The following is a 10,425-nucleotide window of genomic DNA, read 5'->3' as shown; positions in this document are numbered from 1 at the left end:
AAATTGTTTTATATAAAAGAGGTAAAATGTAGTCACTTTTCAAATGACAAAAATATCTATATTGAGTATGTGTGCATTTGTGATTTGTCTATATGTGATTATATGAGCATGGAGAAAAGTGTTAACAGCTAGGATGCTAAAATGATTGCTAGAGGTGTAAGCTGGTGGGGTGACAGAGGAGGAGGGGAGAAGAGGGAGTGAGTCAAGGGGAAAAAGAAAACAAGAACCAAAGGATTTTCTGAAAGCTCTATATGAGACAGTAATCTATCACAGATGAAAAATCAAACACAGTCCAAGGGGCATTATTAGATTGTACTGTGTCCAGATCAAAGGGTGTAATCATTGCAGTGTACTTTACGCTGTTCAGATCAAACGGGCATACTGTATCAATTTTGGGACACCACACTAAAACAAACAAAAAGAAATAATTGTTTTTCTTGTTATAAGAGGGATGGTTAAGAATCAGGAAAGCCGGGTTCCAATTTCTTTTCAGCCACTGACTTAGCTGGGTGCCCTTGGCAACTTACTTAATCCCTCTTGTCTCTTCATGTGTACAAAGGAAATAATTGTAGTTCCTATCTCTCGGGGTTACGGTAGGAAGGTTATATCCGCAGGCCAGGACTGGCATCTAGAGTAAACTCAATAAAAAGAATTGCTGTTGTCCTTGTTACTAAATATTCCTTGTAAGATTGGAATTTACATTACGGAGGAAAATAAAAACAGAACCATAATCTTACCTTCCAGAGTTAACTGTGGTTAACTTTCAAGTGTTCGTGCATTTAATTACTCGATGTGATTTGAAAAATCATTGCAAGACATGGTGACAGCTTATTGGGATGCACTACCAGCCGCCCAATGTGTGAAGGGCTGTGACATGGAGAGGCGTAGACATTCTATGAGGCGCCAAAGAACCTCAAGAAGCAAGTGTTACAATGAGAGCTGTCCAGCACCGACATGGGCTGCCCGACTCCATGGGGAGCTCCTTCTTATAACAAATAACAGTCTTGGCTGGTGACCATTTGCCAGAACTGCCAGTATTGGATGAGAGGTTAAGTTATTTAAAACTCTCCCTAAAGCTAACATTTTATGATCAGGAAACACTTGCTGAAGGTACACATACATTAGATTCACCGCCCTCTTAAGACAACCAGTGTGGTTCTTGCTATAATACTGGGTGGGAAGGATAGTTCTAAATTCATCCCGTGAAAATCAAGAGGAAATTCCTGGCATAGGCCAGGTAAAGGGCCTCTCCCTCATACAAAACTAAGGACGTGCAATTCCACCAATTAATCTAATTCAATGTGGAGAACAAAATCAAAGAGAGGGGTGGGCCTGAAAAAGGTTTACATTTTACCTTCAGGTGCTGTTTGTCTTCTTAATACTCATGGTCTCTCCCTGGAAAAAGGTCCTGATCTGGCAAAAATTCATAGTAATTCCTCAGGGGCAAGGGAAAAGAACAAACAAACAAACAAAAAATACATTCATGTGGTTGGGAAAAAAACCTAAGAACATGGTGTTGGTGGGAGATGAGGCTAAAGATCTATGCAAGAACCACCCAGGTGCTTTTGATGTTTGATCAATTATTATTATATCATGCTTCCTGCTACAGATGTAGCTACAATCTCTGCAACAGGATGTTTAAAAAGATTAAAGAGAAGCTGTAGTGGGGTCCTGAGGTGATACGAGTCCCTAGAATATGTATTTTTGGACGTTTAGAGTATAAGTTCCTGTACATTCTTAAAATAAACCATTTATTTGTTTTTCTGTTTTTTGAAGAAACAAGTAAAATTTGTATTTCAATATGGCTGCTTCCTGCCCACAGTGCTAGAGAAATAACAAAGCAAAGAGAGGGTGGCGGTGGTTCAATCATGCTGGTCTTTCATCAGCTTTGACTTATGTCCCCATATTAGGTAATATCTTATCCCTACATTAGGAAAATGTTTGGATTTATTTAGATTAAACTTGTTCATCAGAAAATGGATTATTCTATTTTGGAGAGTTGGGTGGAATTTGTGAGCTCAATGACTCCATGTGAAGTTAAAGAAACAAACAATTTGGGGTGCCCTCTCCCTCCCGGGAGCAAGCTCCAGCCCTTCCCGTTCCCCTCCTCTTCCCCTACAGGCGCATGCCTCCTAAACTCTAAGGGACCCCATGAGACTGACAGCCAGGGGAGCAGTGGGCAGCAACAGCCCATCCCGGGCTAACCCCCTGATGCACTCCCCCAGCCAACCTCCTGAGGTCCCTCCCCCCAGCCAGCCAGGCCGAGGGACCCCACCCATGCACAAATTCATGCACCAGGCCTCTAGTATGAAATAATGGCCTTCTTACAATCAATGATATCTAAGAATTGTAAAAACTCCATGGTAGGTACCTGGACAGTAAACACAGATATTACATAAAACTGTATGTTTTAGAGTTGACGTCGAGGGAGGGAGGGAGGGACAATTTTTGGTAGAGGAGTCTGTGGAATTGAAGTTGGTATGGGCTGAACTGACTTAGGGTTAGAGGAGTGCTCTCGTACACAGGGAATGACTCACTGGTATTTAAGACTTCCTGCCATGTGGGCTGCTTATCTTAACTCACACCATACATTTTCACTGGGGATCCAATAATAGCATTTGGAGGCATGTTCTCAGAACTTCTGACATTAGTCATGAATAAGCTGCTTGTTACTTTCAATTCTTTTTTCTAGCAACTTAGGCCAATGTCTAGGGTGGGCTTGTACACTCTCTCTTTAAAGACTCTCTCAGTGTATGTATCTATTTATTTATATATTTTTCTGAAATGTTTTGTCTTTGAGAAGAAGCTGCAGACATGATGCCCTTTCCCCTTACTTCAGTGTGTATTTTCTAAAAACAAGAACAATTCTCTTTCAGGACCACAGTATAATTATAAAAATTACGTCAATACTGATTCAATAATATTACCTAAACTACAGACCTCATTCAAATTTTGCAATTTCCCCAATAATGTCCAATATAATAAAAGAAAATTACAGATCATGTCATGCATTCAGTTGTCGAGTAACATTGTTTCAGTCTCCATTAACCTGGAATAGATTTTCCACACTTTGTCACCTCTCATGACCTTGGTGTATTTGAAGAGTTACAGGCCAGTGTTTTGTAGTGTTTCTCAACTTGGGCTGTCTGTTATTTCTGCATGATTAGCTTCAGGTTATGAATTCTTAGCAGGAAAACCACAGAATGACACTGTGGTGTCGGGCACACCGTATTAGGAGTTGATTTGCCCCATTACGGTTGAAATTACCTTTCATGACTTGGTTAAGATAGTGCCTGTCAGGTTTCTGCACTTTAAAATTACTATTTGGGGGGAGGGGAGGAGCATTTGAGATCTCGCTTCCCATAATATCTAATCCGTTTAGCTCAAACAAACTCTTAAAAAAATAAAATTATCATTTTTTCATTTTATTGTTAAAAAGTAGCTTGTGGGGAGACTGTAAACATTTTGTTCCTCATCAAACTTCATCCACTAACTTTAGTACCCATTAATGATTCTTGCCTGAGTCAATTATTATTGTGATGATTGAAAATGGTGATTTATTAATTTTAATAGTCCAGCGGTTCTCAACCTGTAGGTCGCGACCCCTTTGGCGGTCAAACGGCCCTTTCACAGGGGTCACCTAAGACTATCCTGCAAATATTTACATTACGATTCATAACAGTAGCAACATTACAGTTATGAAGTAGCAACGAAAATAATTTTATGGTTGGGTCACAACATGAGGAACTGTATTTAAAGGGCCAGAAGGTTGAGAACCACTGCTATAGTCCCTTCTATATTTTTTAGTTGGCATTCTACTGTAAGGAAAATGTTTCTCTTCTCCATGAATTTGTTTGGCTATTTATTTATACCAGTATGGACTCATAGATTACTGTTTTATTCAATGGGTCATAATTTGTTGTTGACACTATTTATTATGACGCTCAAATTGTCCCATCACATTTGTCATTCTCTTATTATTACTATTTTTTAATACTCACCAGAGGATACATTTTTATCAACTTTAGAGACAGGGGAGGGAAGAGGGAGAGAGACAGAAACATCGATGTGAGAGAGAAACATTAATCGGTTGCCTCCCATATGCATCCAGACAAGGGACTGAACCTGCAACCTGCGTATGTGCCCCAATCAGGAATCGACCCTGCAACCTTTCCATGCACAGGACGGTGCTTCAATCAACTGAGCCACACTGACTAGGGTGTGTTATTCTCTTAAATGATCTGAATGAACTGTTGAATTCAGGGAACTCTTGAACACTATACCGCAGAAGCAGCACAGAAATGAAAGGACTACAATCCCATCCCAAGGAAATCATCCAAGGTAAAGAACTCCCTCATGATTTTCCTGGCTGGTGGAGACACAGGAAGCCTGGAGAGCTTTCAGTGTGCAGACTGCCCTGGCCACACTTGATCACAATGACACTATTGTCTCACAAGCTTCTTAGAACACCAGCATCTGGGTGTGGATGTTAAACTGTTTTTCCAATAGTGCTAATAGACAGGTAACCTATCATTGCCTGCCTTCTCTTGTTTCCAACTGCATGTATCTGAAGGAAGACTGGCCAGGTTAGTAAATTAGTCTGTGGGTATGAGCCTGAAGGGTTTTAACTAATTTGTGCATAGAATAAGCCCAAGAGTTAATGACTTTGATGTCATTATGCCCTTCCCTGCCTCTTGAGCTAACTAGTCACAGACTTGTTACATTTGAACATCTTATTCCTAAGTTGGTGCTTTAATAACATGCCGTTGAGATAAAATCTCCTGATTACATGAAAGTGTACATTGCAAGACAGGTAATTCTGAATGAAAGCCAGAGTATGTTAAATCTTCAGACAGCAGACAGTGACAACAGGCTGGCTACTGTGGTTACTGAAATTGTTTCCTTTACTAGAATGCGGGCCTCATGAGAGCTGGAGCTTTGTTTTGTATATTGCTCCATTTCCTGTTTGACTATGCCTGCCTCATAGTAGGTGTTCAGAAAATATCAGTTGAATACTTACCTAGCAAGGGAGATACCATGGTCACAAAGGCGGTCTTCCCAGAGCGAGGTTTATCCATTGCACTCCAGATGTGCTGACCCTCGCAATTTCCCCAAGTGTGGGAAACTCGACTGCATCGTTTGTGGTAGTGGGGGACTGTGTTCATGCTCTCCTCTGAAAAAAAAAAAAGTTAAACCTATCAAAATATTCGGTGGCATAACATAAGGAAATTAGAAATTATTAAATGAGCCCTGGCCAGGCAGCTCAGTTGGTTAGAGCGTCTGCAGGAGACACCAAGGTTGCAGGTTCGATCCCACATCAAAGCGAGACAAGAACTATTTACAGAGCCAACAGGTTTCCTCAGAACGGCCTTTACACACCTCAGAAATTTATAGATGACTGGATCATTTAAGTACACTGTGTGGGATTTTGTTCCAAAGGGGGAAAAAAAGTTAAAACAATTGGAAAACTGGAACACTGCAAAAACACTTGGAAGACTAGAATTTGATTCAGATCATAGGAGAATGCATGTAATTGTTCAGGCACCTTTAGGTCAAAGTTTTTATTTTCTAAAGGAGCTGAATCATGAATTCTCCCTAAATGTATAGGAGGACAAATAAAAATAAAAAATCAGAATTCATGTAAATGAATTTGCTTTGAAAGGGCTAAGAAACCTGTGCATGACTGGCTATAGTTGACATCTAAAGAGTATGAGGTAATAGATAGATGTCTATTTGAAGCCAGGACTGCCTTGTAGGAATGGGAAGAGAACATGGCAAATGTCTTCCAGTTAATAGAGAAAGACATGATATTATTTGGAGCCCCAGCAATAGAAGGCAGACTACAAGATACAGTTCAAGAAACTAGTGAAGCATTGAGAACGGCTGGTATCAAAGTATAGGGTTCTTACTGGAGATAAACATGGAACAGCTGCTAGTGTGAGTTTATCATGTGGGCATTTTCACAAAACCATGAATATGGTTGAACTTATAAACCAGGAATTAGACAGTGAGTGTGCTCAACAGCTGAGGCAGCTTGCCAGAAGGAATTAGAGGGGCCTGTGATTCAGCATGGACTGGTGGTGGATGGGACCAACCGATCTCTTGCACTCAGGTAGCATAAAATACTATGGATATTTGCAGAAACTGTTTAGCTGTATTGCATTGTCATATGGCACCACTGCAGAAAGCCAGGGAAATAAAGCTGATAAAAATCTCACCTGAGAAACCTATAACATTGGCTGGTAATGATGGTGCTAATGATGTAAGCATGACACACATGTGGGATAGGAATCATGGGTTAAGAAGGAAGACAAGCTTCAAGAAACAGTGACTATGCAATAACTCGATTTAAATTTCTCTCCACGTTGCTTTTTGTTCCTGGTCATTTTTATTGTATTAGACTAGCTACCCTTGTACAGTATTTTTTAAAATAAGAATGTGTGCTTTATCACACCCCAATTTTTATATCAGTTCTACTGTTTGCTTTCTCAACAAACACTGTATGACTTTATACAATATTTGGTTTACTTCCCTACCTATTCTGATATATAGTCTGGAACAGCGTATAGATCCACATGTATTACAGATTACAGAACAAGCCCACTCTCTAATATTGTGAAGAAAGTATTTGACAGACAGCTCCATCCTACAAATACTGAAAAGGCACAGCTTACTGCCCTGGTTGGGTAGCTCGGCTGGTTGGAGCATCATTCCAATATGCCAAGGTGGCGGGTTTGATCCCTGGTCAGGGCACATATAGGAAGTAACCAATGAATGTATGCATGGGTGGAGCAGCAAACCAATGTTTCTCTCTCTCTAAATTAAAAAATAAAAATGTTGAAAAAGAAAAGGCATAGTTATGGGAACAAATTCAAGTATCAAGTGCTTGGACTCCATGCACAGGTAACAACTGTTGTTCAGTTGTCACCCTGGTCAAGAATAACACCCTTGACCCCAACATCTTCAAGAGCTATAGTTCTGAGCAAGAGGCCATTGTAGTCCATAACTTTTGCCTCATCCCTTCTCCAGCAAAGCCATGTACACAGGTTCTCATGTGCTCCATGGGCAACCTATCAGGTAACTGACAGGGAGGGTTGAACTTGTCTTGTATAATAAACTAAAGGTGCACGAAATCATGCACCAATGGGGTCCTCAGCCTGTGGGATCGGGCTGAAACTGGCTCTCCAACATCACCCAAGGGGTCCCAGATTGAGAGAGGGCTCAGGCCAGGCCGAGGGACTCCCACCAGTGCAAGACTGGGGCTGGGGAGGGACGCGGGAGGTTGGCTAGCCAGGGAAGGACTGCAGAAGGGCTCCAGAGGATGTCCAGCCCATCTCACTCAGTCCCAATTGGCTGGACCCCAGCAGCAAGCTAACCTACTGGTTGGAGCATCTGCCCCCTGAAGGTCAGTGCACATCATAGCAAGCAGTTGAGCAGCCTTAGCATATCATTAGCATATTATGCTTTGATTGGTTGAATGGATGACCGGACACTTAGCATATTAGGCTTTGATTATATAGGACATGGTATACCTCAGCGTAAGGTTCCCTGTCTTAAAGAATTCACCACATCCAAGAACATCCATTTCTGCACCCAATGCATACTAGACCTCTGGTCTAAAGTAATTACACCATGATGAGTAATCTAGTTTAATAACAAACTTATCCTGCCTTCTGGCAACATGAGGTAGTTTTTCAAGAGCATTATTTAACTGGGTAGAAGTCATTGTCATTAAACAATGATTAGTGGCATGATGTGTTTTTTTATATTCATCTCTACTACCTCGATATACTTAGTGGTGTAATGATTGAACACTAAAGTATTTCCCTTTTCTCTTGAGTTCTTTCTCCTTAGGAAACAGACTGCGATATGCATTTCAGAGTCCAATTACCCTGCGCAAATGGAACCAACATTGCAGGAACATTATCCAAATGACCATCAACCAAAGCTTTGACAAGACATTTGAGGCCATGTTTTGCTAGATGTTGTTTGGGTTGCTTGTGCTTTTCTCTGTATGCCACAATGTTAAAGTCAAATGTCCAGTGTGTCCTTGACTCTGTTATGGACTTGGGGGATACTAGATTGTTGATATCTGGATTTAGATCTAAGGGAATATATGATGCATCTAAGGAAATATCTTGGAAGTCACACTACTTGAACTCCATTGGCCAAGTCGCAATAGAGCAGTAGCCGGCAAGTCTTGGTGATGAGATCTTGCACAGAAGCCATGAGTTCTCCATGCTTATGTAGGTGCCCCTAATATATTCAGCAACAAACACAATGTGCAGCTGAGATCAATATGAAAGGAGTGAATGTCTCCTATCTCAGCTCTCATCTTGATGAACTGCTCAGTAACACCAGATTCTAAGTCAAGTCAATCTCAGGGAAGACGTGTACTTTATTTCCTGGGCTTATTTCCACAGCCACAGCTGGTATAGTTGTTGAGAGAGTCTCTATAGTCTGCTTACACTGTTGGGATAATTTGCTTATGGCACTGCTTGTTACTTCTTTAAAGCTCGAGGAAAGTGATGCACTATTATGTACTTCCATAACACATCCTTGATAGAAAGGTAAAACTGATTTTAGCCCTTCAAAGTAGCCATCTGTTGCAAGGACCACAGTCGCACTATCAGTCCATTCTGAGGTTTTTAGTACTGGCGGATAAGTAGATATCAAGGTCCTGTGAACGAGTCACTGATGGAACTGGAAATCACAAAGTTCATCTGCAATTTGACAGTATCAGCAAATGCAAGGAAATGGCTATAAGTCATTAAACATTCTTGGTTTGTATAATGAGATTTTAACACAACTAAAGACTGGATGAAACTGGGGAGTTCAAACTCCCCAAAGCCGCAATCCAGTGAAGTTTTTTGTATGGGCGAAGCTGATTTTCTTTATAATTTCTTACACACAAATATGCTTCTCAATAATTGTCATAATATCTAGACAAGAGATACAACTTTTGATTGCTTGTGATACAACTTCCTTTAAGCCTGTATCACATTGCCACGCTCTGGCTGTTATTGCCCAGTGCCTGCTGCCATGACAATAGCAGTGAGAGCAAGGTCTGAGAGAGGATATAAGAGATAAATATTCGATAGTATAATTCTGATGGAATCAGAGTTAATGTTGGTCATAGATTTTTGAACATGTTTATGGTGGTCAAGTTTAATTAGAGAGATTTGAGGCAAAGCTCTACTTTGGTAGAGAGTATAGGAGACTTTAGAGGCTTTTTGTTTTATTTTGTTTTTAAATATATTTTTATTGATTTCAGAGAGGAAGGGAGAGGGAGAGAGAGATAGAAACATCAATGATGACAGAGAATCATTGATCAGCTGCCTCCTCCACATCCTGCACTGGGGATCGAGTCCGCAACCTGGGCATGTGCCCTGACCAGTAATCAAACCGTGACCTCCTGGTTCATAGGTTGACGCTCAACCACTGAGCCAAGCTGGCCAGGCTAAGAGTTTGATCAGTTCTATTGATCTGCTCAGTTGTAACTGATAACTCCTCTGTTTCCATTGTCTTCATAGGTTGGGTGTCCCAATACTAATGCTTCATATTAAGAGTAGTAAGGAAGGACAAAGAGAGAAAAAGTTATAGGCAGAGTCTCACAACCAAATAAATTAATCTTGAGTAATTGAGAAATAATTGCTGAATTAGAATACCTTTTCTGTGACCTGTGCCACTTGTTCTTGGTAGATTCTCATATGTGACCTGACTGGGGATTGAACCCGCAACCTTGTATATTGGGACAACGGTCTAACCAACTGAGCCACCTGGCCAGGGCCCATTTGAGTTTTCTTGACTGGATAAGTCACACTGAGAGAATGACCTGCTGGAAGCACCAAGAGACAGTTCCTAAAATGAAACCAACTAGAACTTCCCAAAGGGAGATGGACAGCCCCATGGCAGAGCTCTTAGACCTGAGAGTAGGGTAGAAAGACTATACATTGGGTTATCTACAAGGCCATTTCCTTGGAAGGGTATAATGCAGCCGTGGGCAAACTACAGCCTGCGGGCCGGATCCGGCCCGTTTGAAATGAATAAAACTAAAAAAAAAAAGACCATACCCTTTTATGTAATGATGTTTACTTTGAATTTATATTAGTTCACACAAACACTCCATCCATGCTTTTGTTCCGGCCCTCCGGTCCAGTTTAAGAACCCATTGTGGCCCTCGAGTCAAAAAGTTTGCCCACCCCTGGTATAATGTCTTCTTAGCTTTTCTGGGACTATCAGAAAGGTCATTTAGCACGATTATCATTGAAATACTAAAACTAGGATGTAGAAAAATATATAACTTGGTCAATCAGTATTACCAATCTCATTTTGTTCTCCAATCCTTGTCTTCCTCTTACGGTTGAAGGTGTGTGTAGGGCATTTAATTTTGCTGGCCTCCCTTCTATAGACTTTTGTGGGTTC

General features: G+C 40.9%; 1 protein-coding gene and 1 pseudogene; one reads left to right on the top strand and one right to left on the bottom strand.

The window, feature by feature from the left end:
• LRIG2 (leucine-rich repeats and immunoglobulin-like domains 2) overlaps nt 1–10,425 on the bottom strand; it is a 113,292-nt gene that overhangs the window by 69,781 nt on the left and 33,086 nt on the right.
• On the top strand, nt 837–6,619 carry LOC107182978 (annotated as a pseudogene).

This window comes from Myotis davidii, unplaced genomic scaffold (genome assembly GCF_000327345.1).
Source record: "Myotis davidii unplaced genomic scaffold, ASM32734v1 scaffold217, whole genome shotgun sequence".
Lineage (NCBI taxonomy): Eukaryota > Metazoa > Chordata > Mammalia > Chiroptera > Vespertilionidae > Myotis > Myotis davidii.
This window is presented reverse-complemented; position numbering and strand designations above follow the sequence as displayed.